The sequence below is a fragment of the Tamandua tetradactyla genome, chromosome 2, assembly GCF_023851605.1.
Source record: "Tamandua tetradactyla isolate mTamTet1 chromosome 2, mTamTet1.pri, whole genome shotgun sequence".
In the NCBI taxonomy this organism is placed as follows: domain Eukaryota; kingdom Metazoa; phylum Chordata; class Mammalia; order Pilosa; family Myrmecophagidae; genus Tamandua; species Tamandua tetradactyla.
In genome coordinates this window covers 16,405,169-16,428,011 of record NC_135328.1, presented here as the reverse complement: position 1 = coordinate 16,428,011, position 22,843 = coordinate 16,405,169, and the positions used below count along the sequence as shown (strand labels likewise).

The window sequence follows — 22,843 nt, the reverse complement described above, 5'->3', positions numbered from 1 at the left end:
AGTTGGGAAAAATGGAAGCATAGTCTGTCAAAGATGAATCCTCAGAGGATTCTTCCAGCACTGCCTCTCCCCAGGCCTTAGTTTTCCGGGACTGCTATGACACATACTATACAATGGAGTCACTGAGCAACAGGAATTTATCAGCTCATGGTTTGGAAAGCTAAAAATCCAAATTCAAGGCAAGGCCACATGTGCTCCCTAAGGTCTGTGGCATTCTGGTGCTGACTTGCCACAATTCTTAGGGCTCCTTAGCATGCACCTCTGCCTCCTGTCACGGGCTCTTGCCTGTGTCTGCTCTTCTGGTTTCCACAGAGTTCTGGCTTCTATCTCCTCTTGCCAAGGCCTCTGGTGATAGGGACTAAGGCTAACTGATTGAGTTGATCCTAGCCACAAATAATCCTGCACCCCACCCTAACTGTTCTCAAAGCTATTAAAACAGTTAAAGATTGCTGTGGGTCTTTTGTTCCATTACATAATTCAATCTCCCACACAGGTCTTAACGTTAGTTTCCTGGCTGATCCCTCATCTAATCCTCACAGCAGTCCCGGGAGCTGTAGGTATCACTCCCACTTTGTAAATAAGAGAAGGTAGCACCTTCCTGTGCCATGCATCCTAGAGAAATGGACAGAGTCTCAGGTCTCTCTTATCCCACACCCAAGCACTTCTCCGGTCTCCACCCTGCCTTCATCCCAAGGCAAGTTCTTCATCAAATTCTACAGCGGTGCGATTGCACCTGTGCGATTTTCCTCACTTAGGAAATGGTTTTGTTACTTGTTTTCCCTTTCATCTCCAGGGCAATGTTGTAAGGCAGGTGTGATTATCCCTGTTTTCACAAAAGCTCAGAGGTGAAGTGTGGGGCCCAGGGGTACACAGTGGAGAAGCGACTTAACCAGGATTCAGCCCTGGTTACCTGATCCATCTAGGACCACCCACACACCAGAAATCCTCAGCCTGCTCCCATTTGAGGAGCATCAGTATCCCGTATCTCTTAGTACTTTAAGAAATTCAAAATGAGTTCATCATCCGGAGTAATATCAACACTAGCAGACAGCAGCCTCTTCTCTTGTCACACTAGCTCTTTGACCCTAAAAGACTGGCTGATGTCTACCACCCCATCACCCTGTCCCCATCCCTGGGAGGATCACTACACTGAGCCCGTGAGTGTCTGTCCCCACCATAGCGAAGATTTAATCGTTCAGTCCTAGTGGGGTTACAGGGTCACTTGCTGCAAACTGTGGAGATTCAAGCAATTTTAACTCAGGAGATTTATAAGGGTTGGGTATTTAAAAAGAAATCCAAACCAGAAAATACAGTCAAATCCCATTAGGGTGAGTCAACGAGTTAAACACTCCTCTCACTTTGTTCCCTCACAAGGAGCTTGCTGTTTTCCTGTGTCTTTGCTCACCTGTCACCTGGCTCCCAAGGTGATGGCTGCAACCCCTGACCCATCATTGCCTTCCAGAAATCTCTGCCAGTCAGCTCAAACTAAACACACACAGACCCACAATATATATACACAAACACACATAATGTGATGGTCCAGCTGGGGATAGGGAAAGGACATAGGAAAGAGATCCCCCTGCCCTCAGCTAAGAGGGAACAGTATTGCAGTGTGTCCCGTTTGACACTGATCCAATAATGAATGAAGATTGAGCCCCTCTTGGGGTGGTCTTTAGGATTTGCAAAGCTTGGTCTGCACAGTATGCTTCCAGGTAGGGATTGTAGTCATTTTTGTAGGTAGAAAAGCTGAGGCATACACTAGAAAGCAGTGGAGCTGTGATGTAAACCAGGTCTGTGACTGCAGGCCCAGTGTTCTTTCACTTGCCCTACAAAGGCCTTGAGCAAAAGCCTCTCCACCCCATAACATGCCCAAGACCTCAGTTTCACTTCTGCCTTCTTGTTCTTCCACCTCATCTCCTTTCATAAAGAAAATGAAGCACCTGAGAGCCACACTGTCCCCGTCTCCCCCATGTCTGGTCCTGGCAGTTGGCCCCTCACTGTCCACCTCTGCCAATACCACCATCTGTCCTATGACCTGCGCTGAGCGTGGTCCCAGAGGTCCCCCAACCTGATTCACTCTTGCCCTAGGGCCCCGGGAGGGGACGCATCCTGCCTGAGGTCACACAGAGGGAGATTTGCAGCCCTCTTCTAACTTCTTTCTGAACCCTTGTATACCACCTCCACGTGTCTCTCCTATTACTTCCTTAGAAGACCTTACCCCTTCCTTCCCAAATCTCACCACCCTGCAGCTCTGTCCCCAATAGCTGTGAGAAAGTCACCGTCCAGTTTGTGCCTGCTAGCTGCAGTGAGGGGACTTTCCTCATGACAGATCCCTTTTCTTTCCTGTCCTGGATTAACCCTCCAGAGGAAGATCAGGGGTAGATTTCACCCTGCTGCCTCCTGTGCCAAGGGGCTCCTGAAGCCAGCAGTTCTGTCCATGTCAAGAGGATGACCAGGCCTTGTGACACTGAGAAATGGCCAAATGCCAAAGCTAAAATTTCTTGAGGAAGAGCTGTCACTGGGCCAGCCAATGATGTCATTTGAGATGAATATAGTCAAAGAGCCCCCAGGCCTTGTGTGTGGGCATGTGAGTGTATGTGTATGCATGATGGGATATTGCAAGGGGACAAGTGCACCCCAGGTCTGGCTTCCTGTGGTGCCTTGTGGCCTATTACTCCCTCAAGATGCTTGCAGGCAACTTGGGTCGACAGTCTGCTAGAATGATGAAGTCAGATCGGCCCCTGCTTCTCTATCTTAATCTTGAATTCCAGGGAGGCCACCACCACTGGAAAAATGTCCTGATGGTGATAACCCTAAGGTCCAGGTTCCCTTATACATAAAATGGGCATGATAACACCTAAATACCCAACCCTCAGGGTTGCTGTGAAGCATGGACAAATAAGAGTTGTGAGAAGGACAGAATAAGTATATGAGTATATAAAGGAGTGAGACAAAATATGTGAAGCTGCTTTGTAAACTGTAGAGGCAGCCTTTCATTGGTCTGGGTGAAGGCAACACACACACACCATAACAGCAATAGTGTAAAGTCTTCCCAAGCTAGGGAAAGTCACACAGTTGGGAAGTGGGCAGATGCATAAACACCCTCACCAAGGAGAATTTGCCCCTCAATTTGTTAACCTTTTAATTCATCATCAGGAGGCTTCACAACTGTCAAGATGGTATGGTACTGAAGTAAAGATAGACAAATCAATGAATCCAACAGAATGGAGTCCAAAAATAACTCTGCACATATATAGCCAATGAATTTTTGCCCAAGGTACCAAGGTATGCAGTTTGGAAGGATTTATGTACCCTAGAAAAGCCATGTTTTAATCCTAATCAATTTGTGAAAGCAACCATTTCTTCTAATCCCTATTCAGTACTATAAATTGGAAACTTGATTAGATTATCTCCATGGCCATGTGTCTCACCCAATTTTGGGGACTAACTTTTGAATAAAGGGAGATGTGACTCCATTCATTCCAGGTGGGTCTTGATTAGTTTACTGGGATCCTTTAAAAGAGGAAGCATTTTGGAGAAAGCTTCAGAATGATGGAGAGCAACAGAACAGAGTCACAGGAATGACAAGAACAGTTGAGACACAAGAACTACAGAGTCCATCAGCCAACAACCTTTGAAGATGAAGGAGAACACCCCTGGGGAAGCTTCATGAAGCAAGAGGCCTCGAGAGGAAGCTAGATGTCGCCATGTTTGCCATGTGCCTTTCCAGTGGAGAAACTCTGAACTTCATCGGTCTTTCTTGAATGAAGCTAACCTCTCGGTGCCTTAATTTGGACATTTTTATAGGCTTGCTTTAATTGGGGCATTTTCTCGCCTTAGAACTGTAAACTACAATTTATTAAATTCCCACTTTTAAAAGCCGTTCCATTTCTGATATATGCATTCTAGCAGCTAACAAACTAGAACACAGGGTAATTCAAAAAATGGTCCAGGAACAGTTGGCTATTTCTATGGAAAGAAATGATCTTTACCTCACACCATATACAAAAGTGAACTTGAAGTGGATCATAGACCTAAACATAAAATCCCAAATTATGAAACTTAAGAGAGGAAAACAAAGAAGAAAATCCCCCACAATCTTGGGGTAGGCAGAGATTTTGGACAAAGCACAAAAGAAAAAACTGATAACTCGGTGTGATAGATCCAGTCATATCCCCAACAAAGGCATGGTCAAATCCTAACCCCTGGTCCAATGGGTGTGGACTCATTTACAAATAGGACCTTAGAAGATCCTATTCAGATGAGGCCAAATTGAATCAGGGTGTGCCTTAACCCAATATAGCCAAACTCCATATAAGCAGAGGAAATTAGATGCAAGCAATTAAGTGAAAGCAGAGAAAGAAAGAGTAAGGGATTGTCATGTGATGGAGGCAGAGATATATCTACAAGCCGTGGGACTCCAAAGACTGCCAGCGAGCAGTGGAATGCCATTACCACAGTGCCTGGAGATGATGGAGTCTTGCCCTGGCATTTGTGGAGAGCCCAGCCATCATACTGATGCTCGCAGAGGGTAGAGCTTCATCCCAGTGTTCAGGGAAAGCAAGACCACTGTGCAAGCATTTGGAAAGGTGGAGCTGCCACTCCATCAGGCCCAGAGGACAACGTACCAAGCCAGAAATGACTCTTGGACCCTGAAATCTAATAGAATTTCCCCTGCTGGGTTTCAGCATTGTCTGGGACCCGTGACACCATTTTCCTTCCACTATCTCCCTTCTGGAATAAGAAACATTATCCTATGCCTGTACCACCATGGAATATTTTAATGAGACAGCTTGCTTTCTAAATTCCATAGGTCCATCAGAAAGAGAGGAATTTTGCCCCAGGGTGGATGGACCATGCCTATTACTGACTTTGATGAAACTTTCTACTTAGCATTGTTAATGACATTACTTAAGGCTTTGAGATGTTGTGATGGAATGAATGTATTTTGCAAATTTCTTTTTGGAGCTCCAGAGGGTGGACTGTGGTAGATTGAATCATGTACACTAGAAAAAACATGTTATCTAAATCCATTCCTGTGGGTGTGACCCCATTGTAAGTAGGATCTTTTGAAGATATTATTTTTAGCTAAGGCATGACCCACCTGAATGTGGTTGGACCTGATCCTGTTGCTGAAGGCTTTGTGAAGAGAACACCACATGGAGGAGGGGAAGCAGGAAGTCAATGAAACCAGAAGAGAAGGGAGAGGATATCACCACGTGACAGGAAACTAAGACCGGGACAACGCAAATGTTCTATATGTTGTTGATTTAGTCATACAAGGGTGTATAAATTTTTCAACATTAACAAAAATGTATACTCAAAATGAGTACAGGATATTGTATGTAAATTACATTTTAGAACACTGATTTAAAAAATAAGTACAGTGCTCGCTTCGGCAGCACATATACTAAAATTGGACCGATTCAGAGAAGATTAGCATGGCCCCTGCACAAGGATGACACGCAAATTCGTGAAGCATTCCATATTTTAAAAAATAAATAAAATAAAATAAAATAAATAAAAATAAGTACATGTGGGCAGTCCATGGTGGCTCAGCAGGTAGAGTTCTTGCCTGCCATGCCCGAGCCCCAGGTTTGAGTCCCGGGGCCTGCCCATGTGAAAAACAAAAAGCACATGTAATTTATTCCCATTTTTTATGAAAGAAAAGATTTTCTAAATAAATAAATATAAGGGTATAGATATACCTATGTAAATATAAGAGGATATAATCAAATGTACAAATGTAACAGTGGTTTTCCTGAGTGGGTGAGATTGTCAGCATGCTTTTAGGTTTTTCTTTTGTTTGCTTGCATTTTCTGATATTTGTAAGTTAGTTTTCTCATAAGGAAAAATGAGGAATTTGAACAATTAAAAAATTTTAAATTTAAAAAATGTAGGAAAAACTCTGAAAACAACAGATGTGGAAAGGTTGCGAAATTGCCTAGTGGTATACCAAAGAATGACAGTTCTCAAAAAAAAAAAAAAAAGTCATTGCCAGGAATGTTTATTTTCAGACCAAATTACCGTCATGACCAGTTTGCTTTAAATGGTATGCTACCTTTGCCTGGAAATCTAACTAAGTATTTCATTCAATAGAGAAATATAATATCATATATCAAGACTTATTTACCAGCCATTTTTTAATCTAATCAATTTTGTGGGAGCAATGGTTTCTTCTAATTCCTATTCAGTACTATAGGTTGGAGGCCTGATTAGGTTAACTCCATGGAGATGTGACTCAGTCAATCGTGGGTATTAAACTTAATTAGATGGAGATGTGTCTCCACCCATTCTATGTGGGTCTTGATTAGTTTACTGGAGTCCTATAAATAAGAAGTATTTTGGAGAATACTTCAGAACACTGCAGAACCACAAAGCAGAGGATCTACCAGCCAGTGGCTTTTGGAGACGAAGGAGGAAAATGCTTTCCAGGGAGCTTCATGAAACAAGAGGCCTGGAGAGAAAGCTAGCAGACACTTCCATGTTTGCCATGTGCCCTTCCAGCTGTGACAGACGTCATTGTACTTCTTGAACTAAGGTATCTTTCCCTGGATGCCTTAGATTGGACATTTCTATAGACTTGTTTGAATTGGGACCTTTTTTTCAGCCTTAGAACTGTGAACTAGCAACTTATTAAATTCCCTTTTTAAAAGAAAAAAAACACTTATTTTCCATTATCTAAAATTTCTAACAAGATGACTCTATTAGTCAGGATTTTTTTCTGTTGCAAGAGACAGAAACACAACTCTGGCTTAGGGAGAAGAGGAAAATTATTAGAAAGCTAATGGGATAGATGATGTAACTCAAAGCACAGCCAAGCCAGGGGGAGTGCAAAGATAAAGCTGGGCTTGAAGTGCAAATCAAACCAGGAATTCAAATGCCATGAGACACTTTCTTTGTATAAGATTCCACTGACTTCCACTGTACACCAGCTTCTTCCTTGTGGAAGAAAACATGGCCATCAGTAGCAGCTGAGATTTCCATCTTACAATCATTACCAAAGAGGGACTGGACTCCTTTCTCAGGGTGGAAAAGACTTCGGTGAAGGACTGTGATTGGCCCTTCCTGGTTCAGGTACCCTCCCTTAGAAATATAAGCTTGTAACTTAATACATTCCTTTCATAAAAGCCAAACCATTTCTGGTATATTGCCTTCTGGCAGCATTAGCAAACTAAACACTATATTTTAATTTCATTTTATTTTTTTCTTTTTTAATAAGCAAAGAAAATTTGCTTTAGGATTATTTCCCTCAGATCTAAGTATATTAGACTTTAATGCTGATTATAAAAACTACCAGATTTCTTCTTCTTATGCCTTTATAAGATAAACAGAGATCTAGCTAGTGACATAAAGATATATACTATATAGATATAGATAGATTTAGATATAGACATATCCTTTCTACCTGTGATGGTTCAAAGGATTTATGTGCCCTAGAAAAGCCATGTTTTAATCCTAATCAGTCTTGTGGGAGCAATGGTTTCTTCCAATTCCTATTCAGTACTCTAGATTGGAAACTTGATTAGGTTTTCTCCACGGAGATATGACTCAATCAGTTGTGGATATTAAGCTTGATTAAATGGAGATGTGTCTCCACCCATTGTACTTGGGTCTTGATTAGTTTATTGGAATCCTATAAAAGAGAAGAATGAGGAGAACAACTGGAGGACAAGGAGATTCTGAGAGAGCAGAGAATGCTACAGAACCATGAAGCTGAGAGTTCACCAGCAAGCAATCTTTGGAGATGAGGAAGGAAAATGCCTCCCAGGGAGCTCCATGAAGCAGGAAGCCGAGAGAGAAAGCTAGCACAGTGTCACATGTTCACCATGTGCCTTCCCAGTTGAGAGAGAAACACTGAACTCATCGGCTTTTCTTGAGTGAAGGTAACCTCTTGATGATACCTTGGTTTTGACATTTTTATAGACTTGCTTTAATTTGAAGATTTTTCATGGCCTTAGAACTGTAAACTTGTAACTTAGTAAATTCTCCTTCTGCAAAAGCCATTCCATTTCTGGTATACTGTGTTCCAGCAGCTAGCAAGCTAGAATACTACCTTTCTATTTTCTTTTTTTTTTTTTTCTGCAGATAAAACAGGTTTACTAAATTAAATTTTAAAAATCAACTCAGGTACTTTTGAGTACCTACTGTTGGCTCAGCTGTTTTTTAATCACTGGTGATGCAGTAGCAAAGAAGACTAAGTCTCTACACTCATGGAACTTAAATTCTACTAAGAGAATAAGACAGCAAATAAGTGTGATTCTACAAGGTGATAAGTGTCAGGAAGAAAAGTTAAGGCAGGATACCAGATTACCGTTTGGATAATGCAATAGTTTTTATAAAATGTTTGCCAATTCTTTGGCATTCTTCTTCCTCAAAATGATAGAATTTTTTAAGCTTACATTCTGATTTTACTTTATTTTATTTTTTTGTGAAAAATAACATATATACAAAAAGCGTATATACAAAAAAAAATACATTTCAAAGCTTTTCTAGTTTGCTAGCTGCCAGAATGCAATATACCAGAAATGGAATGGCTTTTAAAAAGGGGAATTTAATAAGTTGCTAGTTTACAGTTCTAAGGTCAAGAAAGTGTCCCAATTAAAACAAATCTATAGAAATGTCCAATCAAAGGCATCCAGGGAAAGATACCTTGGTTCAAGAAGGCCGATGAAGTTCAGGGTTTCTCTCTCAAGTGAGAAGACATATGGTGAACACACTCAGAGCTTCTCTCTCTCTGAAAGGGCACACAGTGAACACGGCATCATCTCCTAGCTTTCTCTCCTGACTTCCTATTTCATAAAACTCCCAGGGAGGTGTTTTCCTTCTTCATCTCCAAAGGTTGCTGGCTGGTAGACTCTCTGCTTCTCATGGCTATATCATTCTTCTCTGCTGTCTCTGAATCTCTCTCATTCTCCAAAATGTTTCCTCTCGTATAGGATTCTAGTAAACTAATTAAGACCCACCCGAATGGGTGGAGACATGTCTCCACCTAATCCAGCTTAACAACCACTCTTGATTGAATTACATCTCCAGGGGAAGATGACCTAATTATAGTTTCAAACATACAGTACTGAATTGGGATTAGAAGAAATGGTTGCGCTCACAAATTTATTAGGATTAAAACATGGCTTTTCTAGGGTACATACATCCTTTCAAATCAGCACAAAAGTGCATCACAACAATTAGCTGTAGAACAGATTTCAGAGTTTGGTATGGGATACAATTCCACAATTTTTACTTCTAGCTGATTTAAGATCCTGGAGACTAAAAGAAATATCAATATAATGATTCAGCAATCGTGCTCATTTGTTAAACCGTACCTTTTCTGTATAACTCCACCATCACCTTTGATCTTTCTCCCACTTTTTAGGGATATTTGGGCTAGGCCCATTCTTGATTTTTCATGTTGGAAGGAGCTGTCTATAATATGGAGCAGGAGGATGGAACTAGTTGATGTTCTGGAGAGGCTGGCCTCTCTAGGTCTCAGGAATTACCTGGTCCAGAGACCCACCTGGAGGTTGTGGGTATCTGGAATGTTACCCTAGTGCATGGAACCTTTATAGAATCTTATATAATGCCCTAGGTGTTCTTAAAGATTGACAGGAATGGTTTGGGTAGGTGTGCCAGTTTGAATCTGTTGTATAGCCCAGAGAAGCCAAGTTCTTTAATTCTCACTCAATATTGCTGGGCAGGAGCTTTTTGATTGTTTCCATGAAGCTATGACCCAATTGTGGGTAGTAACTTTTGATTAGATGGTTACCATGAAGATGTATCTCCACCCATTCAAGATGGAGTTGCTTACTGGAGCCCTTTAAGAGGGTACCATTTTGGAAAAAGCTTTAGAGCCCACACAGCCCAAGACCTTTGGAGATGAAGAAGAAAAATGCCCCTGGGGGAACTTCATGAAAAGAAGCCTGGAGAGAAAGCTAGCAGACGTCACTTTGTTCACCTTTCCAGTTGAGAGAGAAACCTTGAATATCATCGGCCTTCTTGAACAAGGTATCTTTCCCTGATGGCTTAGATTGGTCATTTCTATAGCCTTACTTTAATTTGTACATTTTCACAGCCTTAGGAACATGCAAACTTGCAACTTAATAAATTTCCCTTTTTAAAGGCTATTCTGTTTCTGGTATATTGCATTCCAGCAGCTTGCAAACCAGAACAGTTGGGGGTTGACAAGTTATGGTAGGTAGCAACGTCTAACTGAAGCTTGCCTAAAGGTTATCTCCAGAGTAGCCCTCTCAGCTCTGCTTGAACTCTTTCAGCCACTGATGAACCTTATCTGTTCCACTTCTTTTCCCCCTTTTGGTCAGGATGACATTGTTGATCCCATGGTGCCAGGGCCAGGCTCATCCCTGGGAGTCATCTCCCATCTATTTTCTTTTAAAAGACACATGCTTTCCAATCCCCTCTTCTTTGTTTTTCTATCTGTGTTTATTGTATGCTGTTATCCCAATATTTCAAGATAAATAAGTTCTTTCAACTATTTTAATAGTCTTATTTTAAGTTTGACAATGTATTTGTCACAGTAATTTAGACTTGTTTCAATATAGTTAACTGGTCTCACAAAGTACACTTCATAAAGCTGACTTAAAAAACAAGCACACTTGTGACTGATGCTCCTTTTATCCAGGGTATGGATAGTTGAGTAAAAAAAAATGATAATAAGGCTAAATAAATAAATACTAGGGGGAGATAAAGCATAAAAATTGGGGAGACTGAAATACTGTGGGTCAACAAGAGGGAGCGGTTGACAAGGGGTATGGGGTGTATAAGTTCTTTTTTTGGAGTGATACAAATGTTCTAAAAATGATCATAGTGAAGATTACAGAACTATGTGATGATATTGTGAGCCAGTGATTGTATAATAAGGTTGGACTGTATGTGTGTGGATGTTTCTCAGTAAAAACATTTTTTAAAAAGACACAAGTGCATGTGATTTACTTTCATTTGTGTAGGAAAGAAGGGATTTTCTAAATAAGTAAATTCATATCCACCATTCTTGAGTTCCTGATTTAGATTCATTTTTCTCTTCCTGGGGAGCACAAGTTTGAGTACTATTTTTCTCCAGAGAGATTATACATGTTTGCATAATTCATTCCCATCGCCTTCGCATGTGAATAGCTTGATTGTACATAAAATTCAAAGTCACGTGTTTTTCTTTCAACGCTTTGTAAATGCTGTGTTATCACCTTCTAGGGCAGCTTTTCCTAAAGCTTGTTCCAGGGGGAAAATAAACCATAAAGGACACATTGGAAAAAAGGGGTCCATGGTTATATAAGCATGGGGAATGTTTCTAACTATTGGGGATATTGCAGTCACATTAGCAGAGTAAAGGCTATAAGACATCCTGAGCTAATGAGGCCAGTCCAACTTTATTTCCAGTATAGCCAAGCTATTTGACCAAAGTAATATATAGAGAAAGCAAATGACCAATAATATGCAAAAGGTAACATTACTAGTTTTTGCTATCTGTATATTGTCTTAGTTTCCTAGGACTACAGTAGCAAAGTAGTACACATTGGGTTGCTTCAAACAATGGACATTTCTTGGCACATAGTTTTGGAGGCCAGAAGTCCAAAAAGATGGACTGCCAGCCATGCGTTCTCCTAAATCTCCAGAGAGAATTTGTTCCATGCTGTTCCTCTCTCTTGGCTTCTGGCGGTGGCTTGCTGGCCATCTATGGCATTCTCTGCCTCTCATGGCTTTCTCCCATCTATCTGTCCATCTGTGTCCAATTTCCTTTCCTTATAAAGATACCAGTCTTCTTGGATCAGGGCTCACCCTAATCCAGTCTGGCCTCATCTTAACTCATAGCATCTTTGAAGACCCTGTGTCCAAATAGGATCACATTCATAGGACCAGGAGTTAAGACTTGAGCATACCTTTTTGGGGGGGGACACAATTCAGTCCACAACATTTATCAGCTAATTTAATATTTTCTAATATTTACTCTATATTTCAATTCATTTAACCCTCAAAAGCAATCTATATTGAAGGTAGACATAATCAACAGATGAGGAAACTGAGGCAACAAGAATTTAAGTAAATGAACTAAAAAATGATGGCATAGGGTCAAGTCCAAGCAGTCAGTTCCAGTGGCATCACTCATAGCCTTAAGAGTTGGCAAGTTAGAGTACAGGGAATGGGGTAGGGGTAGGGAATGGGAAGTTAAGACTTAAAATGTACAGTGTTCCTATTTGGAATGGTGGAAATGTTTCGGTAATGGATTCTCATGATGGTAGCACAACATTGTGAACACAATTAACAGCACTGAAATATATATCTGACTATGATTAAAAGGAGAAACGTTAGATTGCATATATGGTAACAGAATAAAACATTTTTTAAAATCCATAGAATTACATTACACAAACCGTGACCACTAAGTTAAACCATGGACTTTAATTAATAGCACAATCATAAAAGTGTGCTATCATCAATTGCAACTAATGTTCCACACCAGTGCAAGGTGGTGACGCTGGGGTGATGTATGAGAATCCTGTATTTTGTGCATGATTGGTCTGAAAACCCACAATTTCTCTAATAAAATAAGAAAAAAAGAATAAAATAAAGGCAGCTTCCATCTCTTTCCCAAGGCTGAAAAACATAGCAAAGCATCATTGCACTAAAAAATTTCAACCAAAAATGCCGTGCTAGACTAACAGAATTTGCCTCTGAGTTACAGCAGAGGCACTTTTGGGGGTAATCTGATTATCGTAAACACAAGTGCTCAAAGTCTGCTGTTGGCCAACATCCAAGACCCATCATTGAATACTCATCACCTCATCAATTCATCCTCTACGACTGACGGGCAAAACAACATCCAAATATTCATTGCACATCTGTGCTGTGCAGATTATACATTAGCAATTCAAATATGGCCAGTGTACTGGCGTTTCTGCAAATGCGTCTGTTTGGGTGAGATGCCTTGTTGTCTGGGATGGATAATAAGGCAACTCTGCCTAATCTTGAAGAACAATCATCCCATCTTGCGAAGGTGACTGGCTGTGTGTGTTCCTGCCCAGGCAGCGTTGAAACAATGGCCCCACGATGCACTCGACTCAGCTGGCAATGAAGTCCCATCCTGATTAGTAGCCGTGGCTGGTGTCAATCACCACAGGATGCACCATTGTCCTCTGGTCCCCAACACAGTTTATTTACAGCAAAACAAAGGCTTGGGGGGGGGGGGTCTATGGCTGCTTCCCAGAGATTGCAAAATAGATTGAGCTGTCAAGCACACAAAGTAGATGAAGATTAATGAGTTATGTGGACAATAAATATGAAAGAGATGACCATGAATATGCTAATGGGCATTATCCATATACACCGTAATTGCTACCAAAATGAAAAGGTGGCATGAAGGAGATGGGTCATGAGGTGACAGGGAGACAATCTTAGATGCTTGAGACCCTTACCCCAGATAAGACTCTACAGGTTTCCTTTCCCCAATTAACCCACCCAAAAGCACATGGTTCACAAGCTGTCTGAATAAGCGCCTTTTAAACAGAGATGTCACAGTGGGGGTGAGGGGGACAGCTGAGAAAGTTACTTTATGGAAAGGTATAATTAGAATAAGAAAAGTGCTTATCAAAGGTAAGTGGCGATCAGCTGTCAGGCTCCCTCTTTATCCCCAGGGACAGAATTGATGAAGGATGTCACTTTAAACTTCAGACTCTCTGCCCCAGAGCCACAGGGATCATTATAACTATGAGAATGTAATTTAGATCAACTTTCAGGGAGAAGGGAGTGATTTTTCTTTTAAGTGTTCCAACACCCTGATATTTTAAAACATAAGCCTAATAGAGAAATTTGATGAACATAATGTTGAAAGCTGAATGAAATGTTGACTCCAGGAATGAGTTGATTTGGGGAGATCTGTAGAATAGATCTGTATATTTTGTAGAAAGTGGCCACTCCATGGCTGAGATCTCACCCAGCTTTGCAGCCAGACTTCATGGTCTCCTGTGTGGCAAGATGATGGTCTCTGACCCTATTCACCCCTTTTCTTCCTTCTCATCCTCATGTCTTGGATGGGGGTTAATTGAAAATAATATATCAAGGTCATGCTATGAAAGGCCATGAATATTAGAAAGAGAATGGTTTCCTTATCTTTACTCTGGGGAAACTGGAATCCCAGACCCACTCCCCTGGCCCCCAGAGGTCCAGGGTTATGAGCGTCTGATTATAGGACCTCACATTTGCTCCTTCAGGATAGAGACCAAAGGATGTATCCCTTGGCTTACACCAAGTGAAGGGGTAGCAAGATGAAATCAGGATTTCAGGGAGAATGCAGAAGAGTAGAAAGAAGGAAGGGAAGTCAAGAGAAAGAAGGAATCTCAAGGAATTGTCTGAGACTGACTCTATGTGGACTGAAAATCTGCCTAAAAGGAAAAAAAGTTTGTACAAATGTATAAAACAACCTCATTGGGTGGTTGGTTGTGGGGGAGTTGCTGACCTAAGCAACTTTGAAAATTAGTGGAGTCTGTAAGACTAAAGGCAAAAGGAACTGTATATAAGCATTATACTCTAGTTGATAAAGTTATTCCCCATGGAGCACAGGTTAACAATTCTGAAATAACCATACTATGTATACTGGAATGGAACAGCTACCCAAATGGATAGCAGATGGTGGGAGCAAGTTTTCTCACTTTTGGGAATGGGAAGTTATAGACAAGCAAAGTGAGGAGCTTAGAATGATCCATGAGGTAATGGATTAGAATTGGAGGCATCAGTATAAATTCTTGCTTAGCTTTACTATGGATACAGATGACTAAACCTAGAAACACGGATAGATAAAATCTGCATCTATGGGTTATAAATAGAGAATCCATATATTCTACAGCTGAGAGGGCCTGAAAGCAATGGCCCCTCAGTAGCAATGAGCACACCCAGCACCCAGAGCTCATTTTCCAATACTCTTCATTACAAAAAGCACCAGGGCTTTTTTGAAGAAATGGCTGATCCCAGGGCTAGGAGAGAAAGTAAAGGTGTGTGTGAGACACATGCACTGTGATGGTTAGGTTCTGGTGTCACCCTGGCCAGGTGATGAGGCCCACATGTCTGGTCAGGCAAGCACTAGCCTGATCATTGCTGCAAGGACATTTCATGGCTCACTGATAAACAGGAAGGCTTCGATTTAAATCATTAATCAGCTAATTGCAGCTGTGGTTGATTACAACTGTGATCAACTATGGGCGGGTCTCTGCAGATGAAATAATCCAATCAGTTGAAGACTTTTTATGGAAGAGAAGGGACTTTTTCACTTCTGCAGCCAGTGAGCTTCTCCCATGGACTTCATCCAGACCCTTCGTTGGAGCCGCCAGCTTCACAGCCTGCCCTCCAGATTTTGGACTCTTACATTGCCATGATTGCAGGAGACACCTTTATAAATCTCATATTTACAGATCTCTCCTGTTGATTCTGTTTCTCTAGAGAACCCTAAATAATAAACACACACAGGCACATTAATGAGAGTAAGTCAATGGGACACAGGAGCTAACTGAAACCTCCCAATGGCCAAAGCTGGAATGATATTTGAGCAACACAATAAGTTATAATAGCATTGGATCATAACCCAAATATAAATATGTGTGATTCCATACTGGTATAAATAAATGATTGAATAGATTAATAACTGTGGGAGAACAGAATACACAAATTTCCCACGCAGAACTCCAAATAATTAATGTAGATTATTTGTATACTCCTCAAGATGCGGAGTATAAATTCCCACTAAGTGTGGCTGCGCATAGTGACTTCCTTCCAAAGAGGGCAACATGGAAAAGCGGAGGGAGAAAGAGCAGGTTGAAGGTAGAGACTCCTCAGCCAGGTCGTCAAGGTCAACATCAGTATAATAAATCATATGATGAGGATGTGCCTTCGATATGACATAAGTAAAATGTCACTTTTTACCTTGGTGGTCTTCCTCCCAAAAACCCATAACCCCACTGTAATCCCGAGAAAAGCATCAGACAAATCCCAATAGAAAGACATTCTACAAAACACCTAGCCAGCACTCCTCAAAACTGTGAGGATCATAAAAAATAAGGAAAATCTGAGAAATTGGCACAATCAAGAGGGCCCTTGGGAAACGTGACAACCCTATGTTATGTAGACACCTAGATGGGACCCTGGAACAAAAAAAGGGCATTCGAAGAAATCTAAAACTATAGCAACAACTAAGGAAATCTGAATAAAGTTTAGACTATGGTTAATACTAAGGTATCATTATGGATTATTAATTGTAACAACTGTATCATGCTAATCTAAGATATTAATAGTAGTGGAAACTGGTTGTGGGGCGTAGGAGAACTCTGTACTGTCTTTGCAACTTTTCTGTATTTCTGAAACTATTTAAAGTAAAAAGTTTATTTAGAAAAACAACTTTGCAGCATCTATTGTGCTCAATAGTAAGGCAATAGTAAACCTATTCTTTTTTAGTAATGGAGGGTGCCCGCATGCCATTCCAAATGTTTTGCAGCTCTCAGCCAGGGTTCTTGGTTGCAAGCTACAGTAATCTAGTCTGATTAACTTGCACAGCATTGCAAAGCATAGGACACTGGAGGCTATGCAGCTAGGACAGCATGGAAACCATGCTACAGATTTCATCCTGTGGAGATGCTTCTGCCACCGCCCTGCCCTGGACCCCGACTCTGTAGCTTGCTTTGCCAGACCTCGTATGTTCGAGTCACATGCAGCCACCAGATCTGTTGCCGCTGCTGCCTCGGGAAACTGCTGTCACCACCAACACCCTTGCCAGGGACAGCTTCTGCATGGTCTCTCCTTCCCACTTGCCTTGGTTCCCAATTCAAATCAAGGGCAAGCCCAGGCCATATATATGCAGTGTTTGGTGCAAGAGAGACTAGAAGTGGGTGTCCGGCATTTTCAGCTTTTCCAGTGAGGGGATGAGAGAAGACTACAGGAAGAAACTCGGGACCAAGCTGAGTTTTTCTCCAAGTTGTGACTAGTTGACATTTCATTTCACTTACAGCCAATGACAGGATCTATGGGTCAAGCCGAGTGGAGAGATGAGAGACCTCAATTAAGGGGGAAAATCACCACAATCAGAGAAACACAAGTCTCTCGGAAATGAATGATCCTGAAGGCCATCTGCATTCCACATCCAACTTAGATGGGGTCAAAATCTATTTTTAGTAAAAACACTTTGAACAGTTCTCAGGGGAAGGTATTCTGGAGATGGCAGGGCTATTGTGTTTGAGCCTCTGTCACCATTTCTCTGAGAATCATTATTATTCAGAAAAGACTTGCTTGGAGCAGGTGTCCATTGCTTGCTTAAGTGTGAGAATTGCCCACCCTTTTGGCTGCTGGGCATGCCAGAAGGTTCAGAGCAGGAGGGCAGAGTTCAGTCTTTTTAATTAGACAGCTCAGAGTTTTGAGTGCCTGCTCTGCCACATTCTAGCCAGTGACCTTGGGCAAAGGGCATCTCCATTCACCCTCCTCTTCATCTATTCACACCCAGCACTTCTATTGGTGTACTTAGACCTCTGTACCAGGATCATCTGTTAGCATGTCCATGGGGTTCAGCCCAGGGCCGGCACATAGTAAGCACTCCGGGATGTTTCAATAGATGATGCCCGAGGATGGTGACAGGGTGGTATGCTCATGGTATACCCACAGAAAATAAGAATGGCTCATTGAAAAACTTTGTGAACTTGAAGTCAGAGAGATCTGGATTCAAATCTTCTGCCACTTATTAGCATGGTGGCCCTTGGACAAGTCATAACTGTGCTGAGTCCCAGTTTTTCTTATGTAATAGTGAGGCAAGCAGTAGTAAATGGCTTCCCAAAGGACCTCCCCAACCCCTTTCTCTCTTGTCAGTACTACAAAGGCTGAAAAAGTGAAATGCTCAGTTTGCCAGGCTCCCTTGCAGCTAGCAGTGGCCAGGCAACTCATTTTAGGCCAATGAGTTGAGGGGGTAAGTTTTTAGATCAGCTCCTGGGAGAAGACATGCTCTCTCGGACAGAGAATGGCTTGCACATCCCTAACCCCTGCCTGCTTCCTGCCTTTGAAGGCTGGTGCAGGTTGCAATAGCCATCTCACCTTCATGATGGAATAAACCTAGCAAGGAAAAGCCAAGGTAGGATGTAGAGCAGAAAGCCAGAATCCTTGAGGCCACCCCTGGACAGCTGAACTCAGGCCAGAGCGTTCTCCCCCAGACTTTCTGTTAAGTAAAAGATGAGTGTCTCCATGTTTCTATCCACTGTTGGATGTGTTTTCTATTACCTACAGCCTAAAGCATCCTAAACAATTCACCTGTCTCATAGGGGTGTGGTTAGGACTGATTATAAGCATCTGTGCCCCTGGTATGCTGTGACTTCTCAATAAATGGGAGTTTACTGTGTTACTAACAGCCTCCCTCAGGGAGCTCAGGCTAGTCCAGAAGACAAGACAGAAGCGCATAGGGAAAGTATGAGGGAGGGAAGAGCAGGAGGAGGGCAGAGGGGATGAAGTGGGGAGAAGGGTTGACTGGAGAGGAGACAGAAAGGAGAGAGGGAGTGGAAGGGGGATATTAACTGATGCAGAATGGCAAAATAATCATAGTAATACAAGACCTCAGAGTACAAATTGATTTCAAGGAAATAAGGAAGAACACTGTTTCTTGTCCCAACTAACGTGTTGCGCAGGGCTTCTGTGAGCGTTTAACAAAGCAGCCCTTGCAAAAGGGCCCAACTCACAGGAAACCCTTAATAAACGGTGACTGAGACCCACGGTGTCAGCTTGAGACTGCCAGCTGCTGAAGGGACCAAAGAACCCAACTACCGGCACCCCACTTTGTCCTGCCTGCATAGATATTAGATGGTCAGAGCAGAGAGTCTCAGCTCTTCCCAGGTACGGATACAAAAGGCAGCTGGAAAGGGTCCAGATTTTCTTACAAGACATGGTGTTGGATGTCATTTCACAGGAGGGTGCAGGGCAGGCCCCTGACAGCCTGGTGACTTTCTTTTAAAAAGGCTTAGTAATGCAAACACATGTCATGGGTGAGCAGAAATGCCTTTGGCTACACTGATCAGAGGTCAGTTTTACTCTGGTAATTTAAAAAAATCAGATTTGATTTTTAAATATATGTACAGCTCTAAAATCCATTTTTGGGGACATTTGAACACAGACTTGATGTAAGACGACTGTACAGAATTTATGAATTCTATGTGATTGCATTATTATATTATCTTAGCTCTGTGATAAAATGTATCAATTTCCTTTGCGTTAATGGTATTAGGGTGATATAGGAGTAGATTCTTAGGAGATTTATGCTGAAATATAAGGGATGAAGAGTCATGATGTCTAGAAATTATTTTCAAATAGTTTTGCAAAAAAATAAATAAGGAAATAAAGCCACAAAGCAAAGGTGGAAAATGTTTACGTAATAAGTTCATTGACTGTGACAATTGTGCTTTATTCATTTTTGTGGTCCTCTTCGCCCACCACCATTCTAAATCCATCCTCTAGGCTACCGAGCACATGATGGACACTCCATATATGTCTGTCAAATTAATAGCAAAATTAAAATTCCCTTTACCTGCCAAAATTTGCATAACTTGGTGAAGCCAGAGTGTTAAGTCATTTGTAAAGAAATATCCATGGCTAATTACTCTCCTAAGTAAATGTTCTCTGCTTAAAAATCACGATTTAACACTGATTTTTCCTCCCAGAGTCAAGTACCCACCAAGGGCCTCCTTTTCTGGAAGGGGCTGATTTCCAGCCCCCCTTCCTTGGGCTGCAGCCTGTCCCCCCACCCCCACCCCCACCCCTTATCCCCAGAAGGCTGAGCCGCCCCCGGCACTGAACACACTCTCTCCCAGGGTGTGTGCTTCCCTAGCTCAGGCTCCCTCCCACACCAAGGCCCGGGGATCAAGCCATCTGGACAAAAGCAAATTTTCTGGAAAACTGTACATCTGTTGTGCACACACACAGGCAAAAGTGATTAAAAAGAACTCGTGATGAAAAACAGTTATTTGCAACTAATTTCTAAAAAATCAAAGCCGTGAAGGCTTTATCAAAGGGATAAAGCAATGAACTCTCATTCCCTGAGAATGAATTTGACATTCCAAAAACCCTATTCATTTTCAGATTCTTTACCTTAATTGTCTCCATGCTATCTTTTATTGCCTTCCTCCCCGCCTTATTCCAAAGGTACTTAGGTCTATTATAGTAAAATCAGAAAATGCGTATTGAAGTACTGAAGTCCCCCTCCCTTGAGACAGTGGTCACTTGCTGTGGGTCCTTTTGGATGCCCTTTCGCAGATAAATTAATGTTCTAGGAATTACTGCTTATTGAGTGTTTACTCTGTGCCAGCACAGTTTCATCCTTGCAAGTCTGATGGTACATATTCCCATTTCACAGAAGAAATCAAGGCTCAGAGAGGTTAAGTCACTTGCCCAGGAGCACAGAGCTATAGCTAAGAAGTGCAGAACCGAAGTGGGGGTGGGGGGTGGGGAAAGAGGCCCCTGTTACCACTTCCGCATGGGGAGGGTAGCAAAGAGCAGAATTGGGGTCCTTGGGTCCCAACCCACTCCATGGTTTGCAGGTTTGCTTTTGTCGGTGAAAGCACGTGGTTTGTGTCTCGCTGACAAAAGCACGATTCACTGGATGGAACTGCATTAACTCACAAAGAGAAGTCACAGCACGTCCAGCTTCACTGATGGGTGTCAGTCCTTCCTGGCCCATGGGTCATTGTCCATGGTCAATACAGGGAGATGGTCCCTGTGCACCCTCTTGTGCTGTAGTGGAAGGACCCCAATCCCTCCCCACCAAGACAGATAGAGCAGGGAGGCTGGGCCAGTACCATAAAACTTACATACTCTAGCCAGACTGTTTCAGGGGATGTTCACATATGCTTGGGGCAAGGAAAGGGTCTCCAGAGCATTATCTACTCAGCAGGGTGAGTTCATCTCCAGGCACACCAGATAAGGAGGTCCGCCTAGGCTACACATTTAACCCTGAGCACAGGGCTTATTTGTGGGGCACAGGTGTGCCGGTTTGAAACAGTTGTGTACCCCAGAAAAGCCAAGTTCTTTAATCCTCATTCCATAGTGCTGAGTGGGAGCTATTTGATTGTTTCCATGGAGATGTGACCCACCCAATTGTGGGTGGCAACGTTTGATTGGATGGTTTCCACGGAGATGCATCTCCACCACCCTTTCAAGGTGGGCTTGCTTAATGGAGCCCTTTAAAGGGGAAAGAGCCAACAGAACCAACAGAGCCCACACAGCCAGAGACCTCTGGAGATGCAGAAGGAAAACGCCCCCAGGGAAGCTTTATGAAATGAGGAGAGAAAGCTAGCAGGCATCTCCATGTGCCTTCCCAGCTGACAAAGGTATTCCAGGGGGCATCATTCTTTCTTAAGTGAAGATAACCTCTTAGTGGTGCCTTAATTTGGACACTTTCATGGCCTCAGAATGGTAAACTTGCAACTTAATTCCCTTTTGAAAAGCCGTTTCATTTCTGGTATATCGCATTCCAGCAGCTTAACAAACTAAAACAACAGGCAGGCTAGGCTCAGGCCACCGTCACCACATGGGGTCAGACCCGGTCTCCTCCAAAGCCCAAGCTTGAAACCGCAGCTTGGCACTATCCTCGGTGGATCCCCACTATTTTCTTTATAAGAACAGGACACTGATTACCAATCATTGAATCATTATCCTGTCTCCTTTCTCCTGTAAGAAATTACCACAAACTTAGTGTCTTAAAACCACACAGATTTATTCTTTTACAGTTCAGAAAGTCATAAATGCTAAATGCATCTTACAGGAGTAAAATCAGGATGTTCAAGCTGGTTCCTTCCAGAGAGTCCAGCAGAGAAGCTGTCCCTCGCCTTCTCCAGCTTCCAGAGGTCGCGGGCATTCCTTGGCTCAAGGCTGCCTCAGCCCCATCTCTGCTTCTGTCGTCATATCCCCCTTTCCTTTCTCTGACCTTATAAGGACCACCAGGATTACCTCGGGCCCTGGATCCTCCAGGGCCATCTCCCCATCTCAGGGTCCTTAACTTCATTCCATTTGCAAAGCCCTTTTTTTCCATATACGGTCACATAGTCACAGCTCTGGGGCATTGGATGTGGGCAACGCGGGCGTCGTTATTCAGTCGACCACAGAGCTTTTCCACCCAAAGTGCAGAACAGGAATCACTGGACTGCCTCTAAGTCATCCATGCCTGCCCCTCGGGTGAGTCATTCCTGCCTAGTCTGAGATTGTGATCTCAGAAACTGACCTATCTCGTTGCCCACTAGTTTTCTCCAGTTGAGGCAGGCTGGAGCTGCCTCCTTTCCAAGTGCTTTGGTCACTCCAATCTCACACACATGTGCACACATACAGACAGACAGACAGACACACACACACACACACACACACCTCCTTTCAGCCTCTCTAGCCCATGAAACCAGACTCAGCATCTTGGGGCTCCCCAGCCTCCTCCAGCCTTAATATGCAAGTAGAATGGCTTTGACCCTCTATCCACAGATAATCTCCCCAATATCTCTGAAGATCTTTCAAGATAAAGGATCTGCATTTGTCTTCGTCACATCCACTTCCAGTTTTCAACTCCAGTAATATGCAACAGCTGCCCTTTCCCCCAGATCCTTCAGCCTACATGGAACACCCAGCTTCTTTAGCCTCCAAACAACCAACAACACAAGCAGAGCACACATAATGGGGTTGGTGATTACTCACTACCACTTAGAGAGCCAAAGAAACTGCAATAGTAATGGCCTTACTGTCTTGCAGCCAAGCCCCCACCTTTGCTCCGATGGGGAAACTCAGCCTACAACAGGGGCATTTAAACTAGTCAACAGTAAATTTGTCTCTTCCCATTTAGAACAGAATT

General features: G+C 42.6%; 1 non-coding gene across 1 annotated transcript; it reads left to right on the top strand.

The window, feature by feature from the left end:
• The first annotated feature begins 5,386 nt into the window (after positions 1-5,386).
• On the top strand, positions 5,387-5,493 carry LOC143675157 (U6 spliceosomal RNA). Its single transcript, XR_013171401.1, has one exon. It is a non-coding gene; the product is annotated as a U6 spliceosomal RNA (small nuclear RNA).
• Positions 5,494-22,843: the final 17,350 nt, after the last annotated feature.